This window comes from Callithrix jacchus, chromosome 2, assembly GCF_049354715.1.
Source record: "Callithrix jacchus isolate 240 chromosome 2, calJac240_pri, whole genome shotgun sequence".
Classification (NCBI taxonomy): domain Eukaryota; kingdom Metazoa; phylum Chordata; class Mammalia; order Primates; family Cebidae; genus Callithrix; species Callithrix jacchus.
The window spans coordinates 126391855-126417505 of record NC_133503.1 but is presented as its reverse complement, the minus strand read 5'-3'; the positions used below and the strand labels follow the sequence as shown (position 1 = coordinate 126417505).

Genomic DNA, 25651 nt, shown 5'->3' with positions numbered 1-25651 from the left:
GAATTATAAGCTGTCAGAGCTAGTAACTAAGTATAGGCATGATTCAGAGGTATTGTGGGTTTGGGTCCAGAACACCCACAATAAAGTGGATATCATAATAAGGTGATTCATATGAATTTTTTGTTTCCCCAGCACATACAAAAGTTATGTTCACACTATAATTTATTCTATTAAGTGTGCAATAGCATTATGTTTAAAAAATGAACATGTCTTAATTTAAAAATATTTTCTTGCTTAGAAATGCTAACCATCATCAGAACCTTCAGTGAGCCTTAATCTTTTTTGCTGCTGGAGGGTTTTGCCTCAGTATTGGTGGCTGTTGACTGGTCAGAGTGGTGTATGTTGAAGATTGGGATGCCTACAGTGGTTTTTAAAAATAAGACAACAGTGAAATTTGCTGCATTGATTGAATCATGCTTTCATCGATGATTTCTCTTTAGCATGCAATGCTATTTGATAGCATTTTACTCATAGTATAACTTCTTTCAAAATTGAAATCACTGCTCTCAAACCCAGCTGTTGCTTTATCAACTTTTATGTAATATTCTAATATTATGTAGTATTCTGATATTATGTAATATTCTCTTTATTGTCATTTCAGCAATGCTCACAGCATCTTCATCAGGAGTAGATTCCACATCAAGAAACCACTATCTTTATTGATCTCCAAGAAGCAACTCCTCACCCATTCAAGTTTTATGGTAAGTTTGCAGCAATTAAGTAACATGATTAGGCTCCACTTCTAATTCTTTTTCCCTTGCTATTTTCATCACATCTGCAGTTATGTCCTCCACTGGAGGTCTTGAACTTCTCAAAGTTATTCATGAGGATTGGCATCAACTTCTCTCAAACTCCTAATAAAGTTGGTATTTTGACCTCCTACCATGACCTACAAATGGTCTTAGAGGCATGTAGAATGGTGAATCCTTTCCTGAAGGTTTTCAATTTCCTTTGTGCAGATCCAGTGGAGAAATCACTATCTAAGGCAGTTATAGCCTAGAAAATGTATTTTTAAATAATAAGACTCAAATTTGAAATGGTTCCTTCATCCAGGGGCTACAGAGTGGATGCTGGATGTTGTATTAGCTGGTATGAAAACATTAATGTCCTTGTATATCTCCATTGGAGCTCTTGGATGACCAGTGAAAGTCTTAGATGACATCTTCCAATATAAGGCTGTTGGTCTACACTGAAATATCTGTTGTTTGGGGTAGCCACCTTTATGAGTGATCTCAGATCTTCTATACAACTTCCTGCAGTTTATATATTAGCACTTCCTGTTTCACCTTGCATTTTTAGTTATGGAGATGGCTTCTTTTCTTGAAACTCATGAACCACACTCTGATAGCTTCAAACTTTTCTTCTGCAGCTTCCTTACCTCTATCAGCCTTCATATAATTGAAGAGAGTTAGACCATTGTTTGAATTAAGCTTTGGTTTAAGGGTATATTGTGACTGGTTTGATCCAACCAGACCACTAAAACTTTCTCCGTATCAGCAATAAGGCTGTTTCACTCTTTTATCATTCCCGTGTTTACTAAGACAACACTTTTAATTTCCTCCAGGAACTTCTTTATTACTATTATATCTGTCTTGGTGCTCTGTGATTAGTGATTTTTGGTGTGAATAATGTAGTTGTATTGGTGCCACCACGACTCACAGCCATATAAAAAGGCATATGTAATTGATAAGTGCTGCGTGTGTTCTGACTTGCTCAGCTAAACAGCCATTTGCCCATTTCTCTCCTTCTCAGCTCCCCCATTCCCTGAGACACAACTAAACAGGCGCACCTTAGAAATACTGTGCATTTGGTTCGAGATCAGCTTGAGAAAACAAATATCATAATAAAGTGATTTATTATGTCCATTCTACAGTTGAGATCGTGAAAGTCATTTTTCAGTATTACACTGAACCATTAATACTGTTAACATTGCCAAGCAAATAATAATTGAGCTCCAAATAGAAAGCAAACAGAGAGAGAACAAAAAGCAAAAAAAGAATAGACATCATTTAACTATGGAATAACTAGAAAAATATATATATAAATAATAGATATAGCAGAAGTAAGAGACAAATGAAAGGAATAAATAATTGAATCAATAATATCTAATAATTTTTCAAAATTAATGACAGATAACAAAGCACAGATCAAGGAAACTTAGAGAACACTAGAGAAGATATAGATATAGATATAGATATACAAAGTGTACCAAGACAGATCACGTTCATATTCAAACTGCGGTTATTCAAAGGCAAAGGGAAAATCTTTAAATAATCTAGAGAATGGAAAACTTACCTACAGAGAAACAAGGGCTACATCAAATGTGTATTCAGAAACAATACAAGCAAGAAGAAAGTGCAGTTAAGTATTTAAAGTGTTGAGAGAAAGAAACCACCAACCTAGAAATCTGTCACCAGTAAAATTACCTTTCATAAATGACAGAGAAATAAAAATTTTCTGAGGCAAAGAAAATGAGATAAGTTGTCACAAGTAGACAAACTTTGCAAACAATTTTGAAAGAATTCCTTTAAAGAGAAGGAAAATTATATGTATTAGAAACTGAGATTTACATTAAGGAAGAGCATCAGAGAAGTGTATGAAGGTAAAATAAAGTATCGTATTTTATGATTCACAACTGACCAAATAATGTTTGTTCAAAGTAATTATAGAAATCATATATGGAGTGATTACAGTATGTGGATGAGTGAAATTAAGAAACAGGGAGAAGGAACTCAAAATACCCTGCTATTTGTTGGTATCTGCACTACTCAGGAATTGGTATAGTGTTATTTGAAAGTGGATTTAGGTTAATTATAAAGGTATGTTGTAAACCTTGCAGTCAACTCTAAAACAATTAAAAAATGCATTGTAGAGATGCTGAGAGGAGATAAAATGGAATCATATAAACTGCCCAATTAAAACCAAAGAAGGCAGAAAAAGGAGTAGTAAAAAATAATCAAGAAAGACAACAAAGAATAAAAAATTTTTACAAACATGATAACTATTAATTCAACTATAAACACTAGTAATCACTGTAAACAATAAATGGTCTAAATATACCAATTAAAAAAATAGAATGTCAGAGTATATTAAAAAAAATAAGACCAAAGAAGAAATCTCAAGAGAAATACTAAAATATTCTTAATTAAATAAAAATTAAAATACCATATATTAAAATTTGTAGGACTTAGTAAAAGCAGTGCTGAGCAGAAAATTAATAGCATTGAATTCATATATTAGAAATGAAGATGTAAGCCTCATTAATCTAAGCCTTCATCTTAAACCTGCAATAAGAGAAACATAATTCCAAAGGAAACAGTAGAAAAGAAACAAAAAAATGTATAACTTGCCATTGAAGACAAAAATAAAACCACATGTAAAAGTAATAAAATGAAGGGCTGATTTATTGAAAAAAATAAATACAATTGAAAAATATCTTGCCAGAATAATCAAAATCAAATAAACAGAGAAGACTCAATTTACTACTATCATAAATGAAAAAAGGGTTTCCTTATTATCCTTTTAAGGTCCATGGGGGCTGATGTTATGAACAACTCTATGTCCATAAATTTGACAACCTAGATGAAATGGCTAATTAATTGAAAGACATAAACTACTAAAACTCACACAAGGAGACAGAGAATGTGAATAGACCTATATCTAAGAAATAATTTTAAAAAATTAATAATCTTACAAAACAATTCAAAACCACCATGCCCAGATGGTTCACTGATGAATTCTAGTAAATATTTAAGGAGAAAATGATATGTAGTTTTATATGATAACTTCCTAAAAGTAGAAGCAGAGAACACCTTCTAACTCATTCTATGATGCCCACATTACCTTAATACCAAAATCCAACAAAAATATTACAAGAAAGGGAAACTACAGACCCATATTCTCATCAATAGAGTTTTTAAGAACTTTAATAAAATATTTGTAAATCAAGTTCAATAATGTATAAAGAGAATTACACACGATGACAAGGTGGAATTTATTCCAGGCATGCAATGCTGATTCAACATTTAAAAAATTATTAAGATATTCCATCACAATAACAAGCTAAGGAATAAAAATGACATAATCACATTAATAGATACACAAAAACATTTGATGAAATCCAACACTCATTCTGATTAAAAACTCTCAGCCCACTAGGATTTGAAGGAAATATTTACAATTTGATGAAGAACATATACAAAAATATTACAAGTTTACCTGACTAATGATAAAAAACTAGATGCTTTCTTCTAAGACTGGGAATAGGAACTATGTTTGATTTTCCCATTCTTGTTAAATATCGTTCTGGAACTACAGCTAACTAATTCAATAAGACAAAGATATAAAATAAAACTATACAGATTGGGAAGAAAGAAATAAAACTGTGCATATTCATATATAACTTGATTGTCTGTGTAGAAAATACCAACCAATTCACAAAAAGTATCCTGGAACTAAGAAGTGAGATTATGGCGATTGTAGATACAATGGTTAAACAAAAGTCAATTGCTTTACTATATGGTAGTAATACATTAATGAAACTTGAAATTAAAAACATAGTACCATTTCAATTAGCACCAAAGAAATGAAATATTTAGATATAAATCTAATAAAATATGTATAGAATCAATATGAGGGAAACTGCTAAACTCTTATATAGAAAATCAAAGATGATTTAAATAAATTATAAATGGAAAGATATTTCATGCTCTTTTATAACAATACTCAATATAATTAAGATGTCAAGTATTCCCATTTTTATTTATAGATTCAACTCGATCACAATAGAAATCAAGGCAAGTTATTTTGTGGATATTGAGGAACCGATTCTAAAGCTTGTATGAAAAGGCTGAAGACCCAGAACAGAGCACAATACTGAGTAAGAAATGTTCATGGACTGACACTATACAACTTTAAGATTAACTATGTATGAAGACATTGTGATACTGATAAAAAAAAAGAGAAATAGATCAATGGAGCAGAACAGAGAGCCCAGCAACAGACTCAGAAATATAGTGAAGTGATCTTTGATAAAGGAATAAAGGCAGTTCAGTGGAGAAATGATAATCTTTTCAACAAATGTGCTGAAAAATTGGACATCTCTATGCAAAAATATAACTCTAGACACAGACACATTGCAAAAATTGAAAGGGGTCATAGAACTAAAGGTAAAACACAGAGCTATAAAACTTCTAGGCGCTAACATAAGGAGAACATTTAGGTAAGCATAGGTTAGGCAATGAATTTTCAGATTGAACAAGAAAAGCATGATTCATGAAAGAAAAAAACATGGTAAGTTTGACTTCATCAAAATTAAAAAGTTCTGCTCTTTGGAAAGCACTGTTAAGAAAATAAAAAGGCAAGCCACAGGCTGGGAGATAATATTTGCAAAACACATTTCTGATAAAGGAGGTGTGTCAAAAATAGGCAAAGAACCCTTAAAGTTCAATAATGAGAAAAAATTAAAACTGGGCAGAAGATCTGAAGAGGCATTTCACCAAAGAAGATGTACAAATGGCAAATAAGCCTATGAAAAGATGCTCAACATTATATGTCATAAGGTAACTGAAAATTAGAACACTATAATGCTATACACCTATTAAAATGGCTAAAATTCAAAAAATAAACTGAGTTTATCAAATACTAACTAGGATGTAGAACAGATTCTCTCATCCATTGCTAATAAAAATTTTAAAAAATATGGTACAGCCACTTTGGAAGACAGCTTGGTAATTTCTTACAAAGCTATATGTGATCTTACCATATGATCCAGCATTCATGTTCCTAAGTATTTACTCAGTTGGGTTGAAACTTACAGTTACAGAAACACCTACAAGCACATATTGATAGCAGATGTATTTATGATTTCACAAAACTGGAAGTAACCATTTCATCAATAAGTGAAGGGATAAACAAATTGTGGTATATCCATGCAATGCAATATTGTTCTGCAATGAAAAGAAATGAGCTATCAAGCCAATGAAATGACATGAAGGAGCTTTAAATGCACATGGCATTTAAGTAAAAAAAAGTCTGTCTGAAAAGAATACATTCTGTATAATTCCAACTATATGACACTGTGGATAGAATAAAAAGTAGAGACAGTGAAGTCAGTGGTGACTGGGGACGGTGGTGGTGGTGGGGTGAAGCATAGGGCACTTTTAGGGCAGTAAAACTATTTTGTATAACAGTCTAATGACAGGTATATGACATTATGTACTTGCCAAAACCCACAGAACTGTACAAATGGTGTACAAACGAAGAAAGTGAATCTCCAGTTAAGCCTTGGACTTCAGTTAATAATAACAGGTCAATATTACTTCATTAGTTGAAACAAATGTACCATACTAATGCAAAGTGTTAAACTAGGAAAATTGTATGTGTATCAGGGTCAAGTATATGAGAACTCTGTATTACCTGGTCAATTTTCTGTACATCTAAACTATTCTAAAGAATGAAGTCTATATTTATAAAGTCGAACAAAAGAGAGTACTTATCTCTTTTATAGATGAAAAAAAGTTGAATTCTGGCAGAATCTTTTATTTTAAAAGATAAGAACAATTGATACATTGATAAAGTTGTTTCAAAATAAATCTTACAAATCTGAGTGTGCAGCCTATCAGAAGCATTAATATATCACTATGAGAAAGGCAGAGCAAAACTTTTTTCATCTTTTATTAATATCTTAACCTGAGGAGAGTTGCCCTCTAGCCTAGGTTATGGTAGCACTGAGAAATATAGAGTTCAAGGGATGGTGAAATCTACTGATACCTGCAAGTCAAATTAAGACACTAATTCCAGGTCTATTTTGTGTCAGATCAAATGATAAGTTAGCATTTATTTAGCATGCATTACAAACTCTATAAAATTCCTTATTTTATGGATTTATGAACATGTAGGAAGTCTAAAATAATTTCTCTGTTTTATTTTCTAGCTATATCTACCAAACCAAGCCAAACTGATTAGTACCTGGATGAGAATCTGGCAGATGCAGTAAAAGATGCATATTGTCTTGAATTCTCGGAAATTCCAAGCACATAATTATCATGCGGTCTCTTAAGGATCTAATCTCAGAATTCTACCCTCAAAGAGAGAGAGAGGAAGACAGAGAGAGAGGGAGACAAAGAGACAGACAGAGAGAGAGAGAGAGAGAGAGAGAGAGAGAGAAAGAAAGAAAGTATGTCTGTAGGGGCGATGGGGCTGGGAGGCAACAAATGATTATGAATAATATGCTGTAATTGTTTTTCTTAAAAATAAGCTTGCATATGACACTTCTTATAAATGTTATGAGCAAGAGACTTACTAATAAAGCTATTCTAAACTTTAGTGTCTGAATTTCAATAGTACTCATCTACTTATAGTGCCAGTAAAAGTACAGTTTATGAACCCAGGATTTTATGCTGATTCACACATCTCTTTATCCCTTACTACCACACTTCTACGACCTAGTAGGGTAACTAAGGATAAGATACTTTTTCAATAGTAGCTATTCACATTTCCACATACCTTCACATCCTGACAAAACTTTTAGAAACAATGGCAGTTGATAACAATCATTGAACATTGATTATTTGTCCAGATATTTTCAGCCGACTCCACATATTCAGTTATCTCCCTTGATATGACCTCCTGTTTCAAGATATATTCTCAGCACCCCCTATTTCTTACCACCTTTACTGAATTTCCAAACATTATTCCAGCCAGGCTACTTATTAAAACAAAACAAAACAAACAAAAACTTCCTTCTTATCCTTTAAGCAATTGATCTATTTTCCTTTAAAATTTTCCATAAAACTTATTCCACAAGTTACCCATTTCTTTCTGGTTCATAATTGAAGAAAACACAAAGACCTTTGTATTCAATTTTTTACAACAATAAATGAAAAATTTAAAATAGAAGTTTTAGAACTTGGGCTGAAAATATAATAAATGGAAACATTGATCAATTCAAGCTTATTTTTGTAGTCCATCTGCACAATTAGTTCATAAAAATATATATTAATATCAATATTTTCTAACCACTTGAGAGAATAAAAGATGAATAATAACATTGTTGCTGCCCAAACCTATAATCTAGATTGTATAAACAACTAATGCCAAGAAATATGAACAGTTGTAAACTGTTAAAGGTATGAAGGTAAAAAGGATAGGATGAAATCAGAAATGTATGGGTCTTGAGAAATTCGGTAGTCAGAATTTTTACATCAATTATGCAGAACTGCTGCTAAAATTGTGAGTTACTCTATATTAGCCAAATAGATGACTTCAGTTTTCTTTTTGGGCTCTCTTCTCAGGACTACATAGCCATAATCCTTTTTTCAGCTTTTAGGAGGAAATTAGCACATCCGTTAAATTTTTAATCCAAGGGCTTGTTTTCCTAATTTCTAAAAATATAAAACATTAAGTCCATGTTTTTATAGAAATCAGAAATTATCTTTGAGCAGCTGCAATTTTTATGCTGCATATTTCAAATTTGTTTTAAGGTGGTATAAAATTAACATACTTATTTCTCAGCATCCCAGTAAAGGAAAGGAGAATAAGTGGTATTTTTGTAGTAGCCATTTCTTCTGACTGTACAAGACCATTCACTTATATTAAAAGAACTATCTAAAATTATCTTGACTTCAGAATTTGTCATATTCTTTGTTCATATATATTGATTTCTTTTTAGTTTTAAGAGGATGAATAAAATCTTATTTCCACAAAAAGTGAAAGTGTCAGAAAAGAAAGGGCTGCAGTTGATTTCTTTTCTTTAGAAGTATACGGGGAAAAAGTACATGAATTTATATGGGCAGAAGTGGTTTGATGGGGAAGTAATCTTAGTTATCTACCATATTCTGGGTATTAATGGTAGACATGTCTGTCATTTAATCTACACTGTGATCTTTTAAACAGTATTTATAAGTGACTAATTTTTAGCTAATACTCCTATCCTGACACAGCAGGTAGTGGCTTATTCATGCAAGAACCTGATATAATTTTATTGCCACACTTTGAGAACTCTTATTTCTCTTTCACTGTAAAGGTCTTCCATGTACAAGTTATTGAAGATAAATTGTTCTCATATTGTTTCTTAGTAGATCCAGCTCTTGTAATTGACCAAAATTTGGGCCAAATTTTTCTTTTCTTTTCCTATTATGCCAGTAGTTGCTCTCAGACTATACCTTATGGTGATATCAATGTATACACCAATACTAGTGCAACATCAGTACCAATATGAACAGTAATGTAACTAATACTGACATACCATTACAAACGTGAATACTGATACTGACAACAGTAACTATACCATTACCAATGCCAACACAGCATCAATAAAATTAAAATATCAATATCTGTATTTTAAGGTTAAGAACAAACCACACTAATTTTATCTGCATTAAATTATCACAATAAATATGTAATGCTATTACTATCAGCATCTATTATAAGATGAAACTGATGCTCAAAGACGCCAAATAACTCATTCAATGTCTTACAGTGAAGTGGCAGAATCAGAACTGGTTTTCAAATCTGTCTGATTGCAACAAATACAGCACACTGCAGTTGTTTTGATACCACTTCTGAATATTTTAAGAACAGTCTAGTCTCTATTCTTTTCCCCACGTAGGCTTCTTAAAATTAAACAGATGTAAGCCTCCTTTTAGCTCCCAGAAAGAGATTAAGATATTCATTAAATTTAATTTGAATTTCCACTCAAATTACAAAAATATTCATTGTTGATTGATTTTTTAACAATATGTGTAATTGCTCATCTAGTACTTCATTATGCTTTCAGTGGGCCATGGTTCTTCAGCCATGATTGAAAAATTTATTAAAATATTTTGAAGCAACACATATTTATATTCTTTGCACTTGAACTTTAGGTCACAGATGCCTTTTTGCTAATCTGCTAAAACCTAGCTATTAGTCCGAGAACCCTCCCTTTAGAGTCATGACCCTAGTCACCACAGTGATTCAAGCATCACACGTTTTCCTGCTGGACAAACTTGTGTTCAAATTATTTAGTATAGTCAAAGGAGTCACTTTCGTCTCCCAGTTATCTCGCACATTCTAGGCTTTTCAGTGTTTGAATCACCACTTTGAAGGACATATTCATGTCTGTGTAGCTCCTCTTTACCTTTACCTGAAGGCAGCAAACCAGAGTAGTGGTGCATAGACCCATTTCCTTCATTTATCCTGTGCAACCTCTTATAGCATAACAAAGGAGGAAAACAACTAAAATTTTCAGGCATATGGACAGATGTTGATAAGAGCAAATCAAGATTGGGTCCTCAGACTTTTTATCTCCAAGCAATCTTGAATAGTCATTTACTCAAATGTGATTAGTTCCCAATAGGGTCTCAGAGCCCATTGTCAACTGCTAAAAATAATTTCCTCTCCCTGTTTCCAATTGACAAGTGAGGATAGTCTGTATTTTCAGTTATTTCATGGCTTGCCAAACCCAGATTTTTTTCTGGGTTTGCTTTATTTTTTTTCCCAGTTGTTATCTTATTCTCTCTCCATTTACAACTCCTCAAGGAAGTTGTTTGTCCTATCTTCAATTTTTTTTTTAAAAAAAAACCTCTCATTGACTGCTTCAAATTTCTCAAAAAGCCATATGCTTTTTCTTTTTGAGAAGGTCATTATTATATTCTACTTTCCTGGTTTTTTTTCCATAGTACTTCTCATTTGGAAACTACTAGATGACCCAGTCATTTTCGTATTTCTTATTTAATATCTGTCTCCTCCCATTAGATGTAAGTTTACACAAGCAAAGATCTTGGTTTTATTTCCACAGATATTTTACTTGCCAGTGGCTAGAATAGTGACTGATACAAATTGGTACGCAATCAATATTTGACGAGTGAATGGATGGCTCAGTATCTCATCCATTTTCTTCTATTTATGAAAACTTTAAAAATCATGTTTGATGATATGTAAACAATTTAATTTACTTTCTCAAACATTTGAATGTATTTAAAGATAAATTAAAAATTTATATGGTGGTGATTACAAGCAAAATATTGAATCTAGGATAAAAAAATTGTGCAGTGTGACAGTTAATAAAAAGTTCATCCCATTGTGATGATCTTGCCAAATCCCAGCTGTGTTTGCCAAGAATAAAAGTAAAATTCTATGAACAGGTCCTAGATGGGGGAAAACAACAAAGTAAATGTGGAGAACTAGAGACGTGTGAAGAAGCAGAAATTAGTATGGCATTCAGGAAGGCAGCAAGGAGACAGGATTGAGGGACAGAGTAGAGACAATACTAATTAGCCAGGGAGGAGCTAGAATGAATGGCTGTAGGATCTGGCCAAAACACTTTGATCTTAGAATAAAAAAAAAATAAACAAATAATCTTTTGATTAGGGAATAGAATGATAAAGATGTTAAAGAAAGATTAAGATCTTATTATCACTTGCTTCTTATAATTTGATATATATGGTATGCTAACAGAAAATGCAGTTAATAATTTTTAGTAACCACTTCATGCCAGTCTGTGTCCTGTATGCTTTAAATATTTCACTTAACTGAAAAATAATCATGCAGTAGAATGACTTTTTCTGTGCAAAGTACATTCGCCTCCCACTCATAAGCAGAATTAGAACTCATTTCATTGGTGGCGCATGCCTGTAATCCCAGCTACTCGGGAGGCTGAGGCGGGATAATTGCCTGAACCCAGGAGGCGGAGGTTGTGGTGAGCCGAGATCGCGCCATTGCACTCCCGCCTGGGTAACAAGAGCGAAACTCCGTCTCAAAAAAAAAGAAAACTCATTTCATAACCTATTACATTTATAGATATGGTCTGTTGAGTTCTCCAATATATTTTGATGTTTTATGAAATTGAGACAACTACACTGATAATATTAATTTATATCTGTTTTTATTTTTATACCAAGCATATTTCCTGCTAGAGGGTTCCATATTTGAGCATATTTTGAGGGCATTTAATATGTATTTTTCTGAATAAATCATTGAGTTTATGTTATTGCAAGTATATATTTATATGTATGCATATATGCATATAAACATAATAAAGAGATATATCTAACCAGTATATTACACATTCAAGTTTTCAAGAGTATAGAGTTATATTCAATTAGTATAGATCTGCCAATTTTCTAGTGTAATAATTCATATATACATTTTAGGAAGTGAATAGATGCTTAATTGGATAATGTTAGTATGTTACAGTACTTTCTGCATAAGAAGAATTTAATAATGAAAGTCATTAAGAGAGTAGAATTACACTGTGATCAGTTCATCATTAAGGTGATTGCTTCTCCTCTTCCAAGCATTTCCTATGCTCTTTAATGTATTTTGGGGCAATTCTTAGGCCTATCAACTGAATGTCCCACCATAATTTTTGGCTCTTTTTCTAAGAAAGTTAATATAACTTCGGCCTCTGTTTGAATTTTTATTCAGAGAATAGGTATGTATTTTTCTCTGTGTCCTCTAAAAGCAGTACAAGGAATGTGAGTTAGATATAATGAAAACGTACTTGACAGTGTTAGCTGTTAAACATTGGAATAAGTTATAACAACGGAAGGTTAGAGGGCTTTAAAAATGAGATGAATCATTATCTTAATAACATAGCATAAAATCAACATAAGAAATGTCATTCAAGATCAGAGCAGTGGTCTATTGAGCTGCTACTTTTTCTGTAACATAAATATCTAGAATGTAGTAGTTTCCTTTCCCAACAGTCACCTTAAAAAAATGTAACTCAACTATTCTTAGTTTCACTTTAAAATGTTCCTGAGAAGTGAATTTAATCTACCTTAAGCCTGTTCATTTTTTACCCACTACAACTTTTTTTGGATATCAGAGAATAATTTTCTTTATGATTTTCATACCAAAGCCATTCAGACTTTTTGGAAGAGTCCATCATTAGTGAATTAATACACTTGATAATTCATACACTTGATAAATACCATTGGAAATATGAGAATAAACAATATTGAAGAAACTGAGTTAGGCATTATATGAACTCAACGTAAATGATGTATTTTAATCTGATCTCTACAGGTATCAGTTAAGAACTGCATTCAGAGCAAGATGGCAGAATAGGAGCTGTTAGGCTTCACTCTTTCCCCTGCCAAGTGGAAATTAAACTAGTAACTATCCACAAGCAAAAATACTATCATGAATATCACAGAACATGGGAATAAGGCTGGGACACCTTTGGACCACATAACCAAAAAAAGCTATAATTTAATGGTAAGAACAGTTCTTTGACCATGCTGCTCCTCCCAAAGCTGGCACAGCACCACACATGAAGAATTCCTGTAGATCTATGATTTCTGTGGTGAAAAAGGTGAGTTGGAGGTAGACATTCAGTTTCTCTACTATTCTGAGACTCTATTGGAGTATCATTTCCATCTTGTCCCATGGGAAACACTGATAGTACTGGCAGGGCTACATTACTTGAGGTCAGTTAGAAACAAAGAATGGGGCTGGAGCTCATATTAACTAACATGTAAGTCTCGGTGATTGCTCTTTGTTCTGGCCAATAGAAGCACCACACCAGAGAGACTAGCCAACAGTGCCATGCTGCAGGAAATACAGTCCATAGGTCTTCCAAGCCCAAATCTCTAGCCAGCTTCCCCACACACATTGGGGAAGTCCTGGGTGCTTTCAATAGTTTTCCTAGTTAAGAAGCAACTGCAGCTCAAATATTACCCGTGGATAGAACATCTGGCCCTGACCAGCCACTGCAGGCAAGAGGTGATCCAACTAAGCCCTGTGTTTTTTTTGTTGTTAGATAGTCTCCATGCCTAAAGGCAATTGCAGGTCAGTTATTGCCAGTGGAAAGAGTGTCTTGTCCTGCCCAACCTGGGTTGCTGAGTGGTGACTTCACCAAAATTTGGTGCTCTGCTTAAGCATATGCCAGGCTGGGAAAGAAACTCAAGTTCATGCATACCTGTGCTACATAGCCTTTTCTCTGCCCATCTGTGTGGTTGAACAGCAACCCAAGACACTTCATTTTGCCTATCTATAGCTGCTACAAGCTGGAACATCTGCACTCACAGGCTAGACAAAATAATAAAGGGCTATCACCACCAAAAAATACCTGAAAAGATTAGAAAAGTTACCTGTCTTACCAAGTGCACAGGTATCAATGTAAGTTTCCATGATTATTACAATTCAGGGAAATATAATACCACCAAAGGAGCTCCAATAATGTAGCTCTAATAATAGAATCAGAATAAATGGAGATCTAGGAAATGGCTGAAAAATTAATTCTGAATAAGTCTTAAGAGTTTTAGAGAAAGCCAAGAAAATGCAGAGAGAAAATTACATAAACAATTTATGAACAAAATGAAAAGTCTAACTAAAAAATAATCAGTAGAACTTATAATGATAAAGACTATAATAACTGATTTGAAAAACTCAATAGAAAGCTTTAACAGCAGAGTTGATTAAATAGAATCAATGAGTCTGAAAATAGAACATTTGAAATTATCTAATTACATGAGCAAAAATAAAGCAAAATGAAAAAGAAAGAAGTCCTACAGAAATTATGAGACACCACGAAGTGAAATAACTTTTGCATAACAGTAAGTTTTGAAAGAGAAGAGAGAGGAAAAGGACTAGCATGTATGGTTAGGGAAAAAATGGCTGAAAATTTTTCCAAATCTGGGGAAAGATGACAATATCCATGTACAAGAAGCTCAGAGGTTCCCAATTCAACCACAAACAGGGTTCATCAAGATGCAGCATAATCAAATAATTCAAAAATCACAGACAAAAGAATACTAAAAGCAACAAGAAATTTTTTTAAAAGTCACATTCAAGGGTGTCCCAATATAATTTCAGTATATTTCTCAGCAGAATTCCTGCAAGCCAGAGGCTAGGGAGATTATATATTCAAAGTACTAAAGTAAAAAACAAAAATAATGCCAACCAAAAATATTTTACCTGTCAATGCTGTCATTCAGAAGTGAAAGATAAGTAAAAACTTTCCCAGACAAACAAAAGCTAAGTGAGTTTGTCACCACTAGGGCTAGCTTTATAAGTATTGTTAAAGAAAGGTCTTTAAGATAAAGTAAAAGACTGCTAATGAATAACAGAAAAGGAAAGTAAAAAACCAATTTTTTATGTTTGGTGTAAGTAATACACAGTCATAGAATTATCCAGTATTTAAGAGTGTTAGAAAGCAATTTTATCCATACAAGGATTTAAAGACAAACTATTAAAAATAAAAACATTTACAATACATTGTAAGGGATACAAGTTCAAAAGAAAGGCAAATGTAGAATTTGACATGAAAATTATAAAAGATGGGAGATAGAGAATGAAAGTGCAGAGGTTTTGTACATGATTAAAGTCACATTGTCATCAGCTTAACTAGCCCATTATTAAGAATAAGATATTTTATGTAAGCCTCATAATGACCACAAAGCAAAAACATAGTAGTTGCACTAAACATAAAAAGAATGGATTCAAAGCTCTCCACCAAATAGAACCAACAGACTAAAAGGGAAAACCACAAGACGAGTGGAAAGGACCTACAAAACAATGAAAAAATAAATTACAACATGGCAGTAGCAAGTCCTTACCTATCAATAATTACCTTGGCGTAAATGATTATATTCTCCATTAAAAAGGCATAGAATATCTGAATGGACAACAAAACATGATACAATCATATGTAGCTTACAAAAACTCATTTTACATGTAGGGACACAGATAGACTGAAAATGGAAGTATAGTAAAAAATATCCCATGCAAATAGAAATTGAAAGAAAACAGGGGAAGCTATGTCTATATCAGAGAAAATACAATGCCTATATCAGTCTTTAAGCCATATACTATGAAAAGAGACAAAGAAGGTCATTACATAATCAAAAAAGGGTTAATCACCAAAAAGATATAATAATAGTAAAAATGAGGGGACTTCAAAAAGTTCATGGAAATATGAGAATCAAATATAAAAATACAACATATAATCAAAATTTCTCAACATAAACTTCATCAACTTCAAAATACTTTTGTAAGCAATGATACCAGCCATTTAATTCATCCCTGCAGAACTGAGGGTCCTGGAAATTTAACCTAGTTAATGTAGTCTTTTTTTACATTATTAACTGAAGAAAAATTGGTGCCCTTTAAATATTATTTGAGATTAGGGAACAAACACAAGTCAGAAGTTGTGAAATCAAGACTGTGGGAAAAATGCCTGATTATTTCCCATGGAAACTCTTGCAAAATTGTCCTTGTTTAAAGAGAAGAATGAGCAGGAGCATTGTCATAGTGGAGAAGGACTCTGGTGAAGCTTTCTTTGTCATTATTTTTCTATTTTTAAATTTCTTTTAAATGTCATTTAAATTTTAGAAGAGTCTTAGATTTACAGAAAATTTGAGAATATAGTACATAGAATTCTCATACACCTCACATTCAGTGTCTTCTATTAATAACATCTTACATTAGTATGGAACATTTTTCATAGCCAATGAGCCGATAACAATGCACTATCATTAACTGAAGCCCATAGTTTGTTCAGATTTTTCTAGTTTTCACCTAATGTCGTTTTTCTCTTCCAGAATCATATCCAGAATACTGTATTACTCACCTCCCTTTTTGTTTGAGGTTAAGTCTCACTCTGTCACTCAGTCTGGAGTGCAGTGGCATGATCTTGGCTCACTGCAACCTCTGCCTTCTGGGTTCAACCGATTCTTTGGTCTCTGCCTCCTGAGTAGCTAGGACTACAGGTGCAAACTACCATGCCTAGCTAATTTTTGTATTTTTAGTAGAGACAGGGTTTCACCATATTGGCCAGGATGGTCTCCAAATCCTGACCTCATGATCTGCCCATTTTGGCCTCCCAAAGTGCCAGGATCACAGGCAAGAGCCACTGTGCCAGGCTATCATATCTTAGTGCATCAAACTACATCCTGTTCAGACATGTTATAACAAATTAGTATGAATTTACTTTGGTGTAAAAAAAGCTCAGAAACCTCTTTGTGGAGTGTGGTAAAAAGTAAAAATGACAAAAAAAAAAAAACCTTTGAAACTCATGCAGTTTTTTCATAATATGCATTTTCTATGAACTTTTTAAATACCCTCATATATGCACCCACACTGGAGCACCTATATACATAAAGCAATTATTAAGTGATCTGAATGGAGGGATAGACTGCAACACCATAGTAGCAGGGGACTTCAGGACTCCACTTTCAACAACAAACAGATCATCTAGACAGAAAACCAGTAAGGAAGCATTGAACTTGAATAATACTTTAGACCAAACTGACCTAATAGACATACACAAGACATTCCATACAATAGCAGCAGAATACACATTCTTTTCAAGGTCATAGGGAACATTTTATAGGGCATACTATGTGTTAGGTTACAAAAAATGTTAACAAATTTATAAGAATTAAAATTATATCAGCTATCATTTTAGATAATAATGACATGAAACCAGAAATAAATAAAAGGAGAAATCTAGGAACATATAAAAACATCTGGAAATTAAACCACATGTTCCTAAGTAACCAATGGGTCACAGAATACATGAAAAAGAAATAAAAATTATATTGAGACAAATGAAAATGGAAACACAACATACCAAAAATTATGGTATGTATAAAATATTCTTAAGAGAGAAATTCTATTGATAAATGTCTATATCCAAAAAAAGATCATGAATAAACAATCAAATGAATTGTTTGGAATAAAACTGAAGGCATGACACTCCCTCATTTAAAAACATATTATAAACTAATTGCAATCGAACAGCATGAACAGTACTAGCATAATAGCCAACTTACTGATCAGTGAAACAGGATTGAGATATAAGACATAAACTCATAGAATTATAGTAAATTGATTTCCAAAAGGTATTATTATCTAAGTATATTTATAGAAGTGTTTTTGATATCTTTGGAGAAAGGACAGTTTCTTCAATAAATGCTTTTGGGAAAGCTGGATATCCAAAAGCAGAAGAATGTAACTAGACACTTACTTCTTACCATATTAACTCAAAATGAATTAAAAATATATACCCTGAAACTATGAAACTACTAGAAGAAAACACAGGGGAAATGCTCCAGACAAGATTGGCCTGGTCAAAGATTTTTTGGTTATAATCCCAAAATCACAGGCAACAAAAGCAAAAACAAACAAATGGAATTGCATCAAACCAAAAACTTTGCAGCAAAGGAAACAATTAATAGAATGAGGTGATAATTCACGGATTGGGAAAAAATATTTGAAAATAATACATCTGATAAGAGGCTAATATCCAAAACACATAAGGAATTTGAAACAACTGAGCAGTAAGAAACTAAATAACTCCATCAACTAATGAACAAGGTACCTAAATAGACACTTCTCATAATAAGACACACAAATAACCAATAAATACATTTAGAAAAATGGTCATTATTTATGGAAATGTAAATTAAAACCAAAAAGAGTTGACTCCTCACATCTGTTAGAATAGCTATTGGAAAAATGATGAATCATAGCAACTGTTGGCAAGGGTGTGGAGAAAAGGGAGCCCTATGCATAGTTAGTGGAAATGTAAGTTAGTATAGTTATTATGAAAAAATGTATGGAGATTTCTATAAAAACTAAAAATAGAACCATATTATTTAGTAGTCTCACTTCTGGGTATATATCCCAAATAACTGAAACCAAAAATTGAGGAGATAACTGAACTTCCATGTTTATTACAGTCTTATTCACGATGGCCAAGAGATGCTAACAACTCAAGTGTGTATCAGTGGATGAATGGATAGAAAAAATGTGGTATATATGCATAATAAAATGCTGTTTAATTTTGAAAAAGGGGGAAATCCTGAACATGGATGAATATGAAAGAAATTATTCAAAGTGAAGTAAGACAGGCACAGAAAGACAAATACTGTATGATCTCACTTACATGTGAAATCTAATAAAGTTGAACTCACAGAAGTAGGGAGTACAATGATGGTTACCACAGACAGGAAGAATTGGTTTTAAGATTTATTGCACAGCAGGGTGACTATAGTCAATAGTAATGTTTGTATGTTTCAAAATAAGAGTATTTTGAAATGTTTCATCATAAAAAATGATAGGTAAGAGAGGTGAGACATGTTAATTAGCTTGATTTAATAATTCTACAATGTATATACATATATCAAAACATCATATTGTACCCTCAAATGTATATAATTATGATTTGTCAATTAAAAATTATATGAATAATAAATTTTAAAAATTAAGTAATCACAGCTATAATGGGATTTCAATTCTGCCATTCTGTTGTGGTAACAACTTCAGATTTTTTTTTCTTTTTGAGACAGGGTCTCAATATGACATCCAGGCTGGAGTGTAGTGGCATTATCTCAGCTCACTGCAGCCTCTGCCTCCTGGGCTCAAGTGATCCTCCCACCGCAGTCTCCTGATAGCTGTGACTACAGGTGGGTACCACTACTCCCAGCTAATTTTTCTTTATTTTTCATAGAGATGGGGTTTTGCCATGTTACCCAGACTGGTCTTGACCTCTCGGGCTGAAGAAATCCACCTGCTTTGACCTCTTAAAGTCCTGGGATTACAGTCATGAGCCACCGTGACTGGCTTGAGATTATTTTTAAATAAAAAATTGTTATGACCTCAAGAAAAAAAATTACAGTCAGCTCTGAGAACAAAGTCCCACAAGCCATTAGCTTAACAAGACAGGAATAGTTTTTCAGAAGAATATATAAAAGCATGCTGTGAAGTCTGGGAATAGGCCCTCCATCAGTGGTACAGCATGCCCATGGTATCATCAGGACTCAGGATCCTTCTATTCTTACACTTAGTCTTTTTAAGGATATAGTTATTGTCTCTTAGTTACAAGAGAGCAGCTGAAGCTACACTCTTCACAACTATATTCGAGGAAGGAGGAAGGGAAATGGCAAAGGACAAAAATTGCCTGCCAGATGTCAGCCTCCTTTTAAAGAGCTTTTACCTAGAGCCTACTCAATAAATTTGGCCAGAACATAATCACATGGTGTCTTAGTCTATTTGTGTTGCTATAAATGAATACCTAAGGCTGGGTAACTTATGAAGAAAAGAGGTTTATTTGGCTCATAGTTTTTCAGACTGTACAAGAATCACGACACCAGCATCTGGTGAGGGCCTGAAGCTTCTTCCACTTGTAGCAGAAGAGAAGGGGAGCTGGTGTATGCAGAAATCACATGGGTATAAAGGAGCAGATGAGAGAGAGAGAAAGGGGAGTGAGGTTCAGGCTCTTTTTAACAATCAGTTTTCGTGGGAACTAATAGAACAAGAACTTACAAGTTACTTCAAGGACAGCATCAAGCCATTCATGAAGGATCTGTTCCCATGACACAACCACCTCCCACCAGACCTCAACCCCAACATTGGGGGTCAAATTTCAACATGAGATTTGAGGGGACAAATATTCAAACTATATCACATAACCACCACTACTGCAAAGTGGCAGCTAAGAAATATTAACTTGGGAGTATTTCCCCTGCAAATAAATTTGGAATCCAATTAATAAGGATGTGAGCAAGAACAGATATTAACTAAGCAATGAAAGGTCCATACCACGTCTACATATGTACTCCATGTTCTTTGCATTGAACTATCTCACCATTTGTACACTATTATGCTCATATTTCCTTGACGTTGCTTCTTTTTTGCTATTTCCTGTGACTAAAATGTGCCTGTCCTGTTCACTACCAGTTGAAAACATAACTGTTTGTAAAGGTACATCTCAGCACGTACTCTATAAAACATTTTTCGTCTTCTTCCTCAAAATTCATTATTCCCTTTTCTATTCTCCTAAAGATTTTCTTCTTATCATACAGTGCTTATCTAGAGTAATGTAAATTACATGAGTTTCACATACTGTCTTTCTCCAGCATGTTTTTAACTATCAGAGATCAGAAACTTATTCTATTTATTTTTGTGTCCCATATCAGTGCCATGTATATAGTGGTTATTCAATATATGTTTGGAATTAAATACATAGGGTTCACTGCAAAGAAATTTAATGTTTGGTAGGAGAGACAACCTGTTTTTATAAATAACATAATAATGAATTTGGGAAGAGCCAGCCAGGGCCTACAGGAAGTGCAGTGGGAGTTATCTCTGTGAAATTTGTCAGAGGCTGACATGATTATGCATATTTCCTATTTCCCTGGTCATTTTGGTGTCAAATTTGTCACTGATATGGCAGCCCTGACTCTGGATCTTTGTTTCCTCAGCTATTCTTTCTCCGTATATTCTTTTTTTTTCTTCTTGAGACAGAGTTTCGCTCTTGTTACCCAGGCTGGAGTGCAATGGCGCCATCTCGGCTCACCACAAACTCCACCCCCTGGCTTCAGGCAATTCTCCTGCCTCAGCCTCCTGAGTAGCTGAAATTACAGGCACGTGCCACCATGCCCAGCTAATTTTTTGTATTTTTAGTAGACACGGGGTTTCACCATGTTGACCAGGATGGTCTCGATCTTTTGACCTCGTGATCCACCAGCCTCAGCCTCCCAAAGTGCTGGTATTACAGGCTTGAGCCACCACGCCCGGCCTGTATATTCTTTAATCTCTGTCAATTTCTGACTTATTTGTTAAGTATATTCTCAGCTCTTGTACAATAAAATAAAACATTTTTTCGTTTGACATTAATTTGCTCTTTAGTTTCATGTGTTTTTTTTTTTTTTTTAAATCTTATGTCCACCAACTGTTCTGCTTATTTTCTGTTTCCTCTTCAGATCAAGTCTTCAATCTTCTCCACGATAAATGAATTACACCAATGGGTTTGCAAGGCTTCAGGTATAACTTAGGTTTGCCCAGAAGGAGATTAGAAGGAACACAGAAATTGAAGTGAATATTCAATTCCTCAGTCTTGAGGAGTCCATTTAGGTTACTGTGTCTTTTGACTACAGTTCACTGCTTCTTTCAAGACAACCGGGTTTTCTGACATCCATTCAGGCTTCTTCACGGTTCTCTCAGCCCTTAGCCTTTTGGAGTGCTAAGAGTTTAGCCGTGGTTCCTCAAGTTGTAATTATTCTTTCTGTAAATAAACCCTTTTGAATCCTGATGGAATCCTACTGTGTACATTTTTAATAACATGAATTTCTTTCTTAACTCTATACAACCTGGATTGCCTCTTTTCTCTTTAGTAATTTATTGATACGTAACAATGACGTCAGATAGAACTCTGAAAATCTATTCCAACCCAAATACTCTTGTTTTAGAAAAATGGTGCTTGTTAGGAGGACATCTGTGAGTTGGCCAATAAAAGCTTTGGACTAGAAACAGGCTACAGGCCTATATGGCACAATATCAGTGAAAGATTAAGACTGTTTCTTATATTTATCAAAGGAAAGTTATGTGAAATGGTCAAGTAATTAGAAACAATCTAAGGCTTCCATACTACAGATTGTAGTTGGATGCCAATAATTTCTCTATATTCTAAGAGCATATACCTTAAAAATCCACACTTGGCTATACCATAGCTTATCAATGGAGAAATTAGTTACTTTACTAAAATACATATCATTTAACCTGATTAACTATAAGGTAATTTTTACCCTAGAAACCTGACAAGATATAAAATTGTAGGTAAATTTTATATACTACCTGAAAAATGTAAAATAGTTAAAAATCATAGATAACATTGCATAAATGAATTTCTCAAGTTTTAATTCTATTATGTATAATTCTATTAAAATTTTTAAACAAAATAAAAAACTAATTATAAAAATGAAAAGCATAATTGATATCATTTGATGATATTGATATAACTAAATTAACTATATAACTTAAATTTTAAAACATTTAGCTAAATTATTCTATATCTCTAATTGGATTTTTTAGAAGAGTAAAAATAATATAAAAGTAAATTAGAATCTTATGCTGAGTGTTTTCACTGCTATATATGATCAATGGAAAACTGATAGAAGACAAGGTAAAATAAAGATTAATTTTTTAAGATCCTCCTCCTATAGTGCTAAGTAGATAACAGTTCTAGACTAACTGACCACAATTCGCCTTTAGCTACCTTGACCTAGTGTCATTGCTCTTGTTCTCTCCATTGAGAACACATGAGTAATATACCTTGGGAACTATATCTGGAAAGATATACTTAATGTCAATAGTAGTTACCCTTGGGTGGTAGAATTTTAGATGGTTCTATTATTTCTCTTTTGGTTCATTTGCATTTCTAATTTTTATCTACAATGTATATGTGTTTCATGTAAAATTAAAAAGACATAGTCAAAAATCTCAGAATGGTCATTTTAAGAATTTCTTCTGATAATAATATATATGCAAAGAAGTCAGAATTAGACCTGAGATGCCTCTATTAAAGTCAACATTTAAATTTCATAGATTTTAAAATTTACTTGAACTTAACTTGATTCAACTTAGAACACCCTGGCGAGAACCTATTACGTGTCTTGTGTACCATGCTATGCCCTGAACAAAGATGAAGAGATGCACTTTCTATCCTGGAGGCAGCAATAGACATATGACAAATTTTAACAGAAGTAAAAAAGAGAGAGATGGAGTAGGATGAACCCTCCTCTACAGGTGTTCAGTTAAACTACAGAAGAGACCATTATTACTTTTTATTTTTCTTTTGGGAAGTGACTTTTAAAGGGTTTTAACAAAATAGCAATATTGGCCTGAATTTTTAAGAATGAATAAAATCTTAGCATATAAAAAGTTAGAGCAGCATAGAAAGGACACATGAATTTGTAATGTAGGAAAAAACAGTCAGATGAAACCATATTTCAGTGCCCCTCAAATATGTGACTGACAACACTATAGAAGAGGAAATGCTCTATGTTCCTTTAGCCAGCAGGACTAGGGTATATCTCTCTTTTTAAAATCACCTATTGTCAATTATGTCTGTGATTTATACCAATGCTTTGCTAAGATTCAAAACTTTCAAATACAATATTGCTATTGCAGAAATGAACCATTTTATGAGTAACACTTTTTGACCTGTTTTTTAGGAATTATCTGTCATCAAAATACAGGTTGCTTTCACATATGCATATAAATTAAATCAAGCCCATCACAGTTTAATATGTGTCTTTAAAATGTGTGTCTTTGGTCTTAGTTTTATGGCTGAAGTAACATGATGTCAATTGTCTGTAACATTATAGGTTGTGAATGAATGAGAAAAACTAGAAATTGGAAATTGTTACTGAGTAAAATCTGTGGAACAATTTATGTTGATACATGTAGAGACTCGGAGATTTTTCTCTTTCTGCTAATTTCATCAGTGAACTTAATACAGAATACAATCAGAGTCAAAAACTTTGAACTGTAGAAATGAGAAAGTTTACAATAAGAAACCAACACCAGAACTCTATATCTGCATTATGATGTTCACAAACAGACAAAAGTTTATACACTGTCTTTAAGGCTGGAGTTGTGAATCCATGTTTGAAATCAGAAATTTGGATAAGTATTTTGAGCTTCCATTTGTGATTCTTCAATCTGAAAAAAACAGAGTTTACATTAAAATAAGAAGATCCCATAAAGGGGAAGCAAACCCCTTAGGAACATATGCAGGTTGAAAAGGAATTTATTCAATATGGTGTTTGTCCATTGCTACAAAGACTTCAAAGTCTATAGAAATAAAAAATGAAATAATATAGCTCTTGGATAAAAACAGTGCTTTCCTATAAATACCAATTATAAGCAAACATGTAATTTTTAAACTTGAATATGTTAGAATCCTAAGAGAAAGCTGTGGTTTGAGTTTTCTCATTAATTGAAGATGGAATTAATGTTTTGTAAATTTCTTAAGCTATGATTAGAAAATACCTTAATAAGAGGGGCAGGCATAATTACATTTGCCTTTAGTTGATTTTACTGAAGTAACTCAGATTAAATATCCTAACTTTCAAACACACTTACATCTGTAAATTTAGGGAAGAAGCACTATGTGTGGTACTGTTCTACGTATTAAAAAAAAACACACACAAGGTAATGAACAAACTATTAAATCATGAAAGACAGTGCCATAGTAGTAAAAGGCATATAGTAGAGGGCATCAGAAATTAGACTGAATTCATTCCACAAGTATGCATGAGCTACTATTTACTTGTCATTATTCTGGGTGCTGGGAGCACAGTAGGAAACAATGTAGAAAGGCAAAACAGAACAAACTACTTTGACAAAACTTATTGTTGAGGAAAGAGTCAGAGGGCATTACATGAAAAGGACTTAATTTGACAGTGAGAAGATAAAGGATATCTCTTGTACTCACTTCTATTTTATCAGCAAAATAGTAATTAAGATAACCAGAAGAGAATGTGGTAGAAGATGGTTGATGTGAAGAAAGAGAGAAAGGAATAAAATACTAACCTAGGAGAGGAGGTTGTAGGATTGACTGTCATCACTAAAGACCTATTAATGCTCTGTCACCATAAGTTGACTTTGAGCATGGCTGTATGATATTTTTCTTTTGTTTTTGATCTTGAGATGGAGTCTTACTCTGTTGCCCAGACTGGAGTACAGTGGCGCGATCTTGGCTCACCGCAATTTCTGCCTCCTGGGTTCAAACAATTCTCCTGCCTCAGCTTCCTGAGTAGCTGGGATTAAGACGCCCACCACCATACCCAGCTATTTTTTGTATTTTTAGCAAAGACCTGGTTTCACCATGTTGGCCAGGCTGGTCTTGAAATCCTGACCTCAGGTAATCTGCCCA

General features: G+C 33.4%; 1 long non-coding RNA gene across 3 annotated transcripts in view; it reads left to right on the top strand.

Annotated features, from left to right (window-relative positions):
* Positions 1–24173, top strand: part of LOC144581431 (uncharacterized) — a 79031-nt gene extending 54858 nt beyond the window's left edge. The window contains exons 2-4 of one of the 3 annotated variants that reach the window (XR_013532256.1): positions 602–701; positions 19281–19397; positions 21696–24173. This is a non-coding gene — a long non-coding RNA (uncharacterized LOC144581431). Of the gene's footprint in view, positions 1–601; positions 702–4768; positions 4880–6934; positions 7166–19280; positions 19398–21695 lie in introns of those variants that run through there. The other 2 variants (XR_013532255.1, XR_013532254.1) reach the window with 2 other exon arrangements.
* The last annotated feature ends 1478 nt before the right edge of the window (positions 24174–25651 follow it).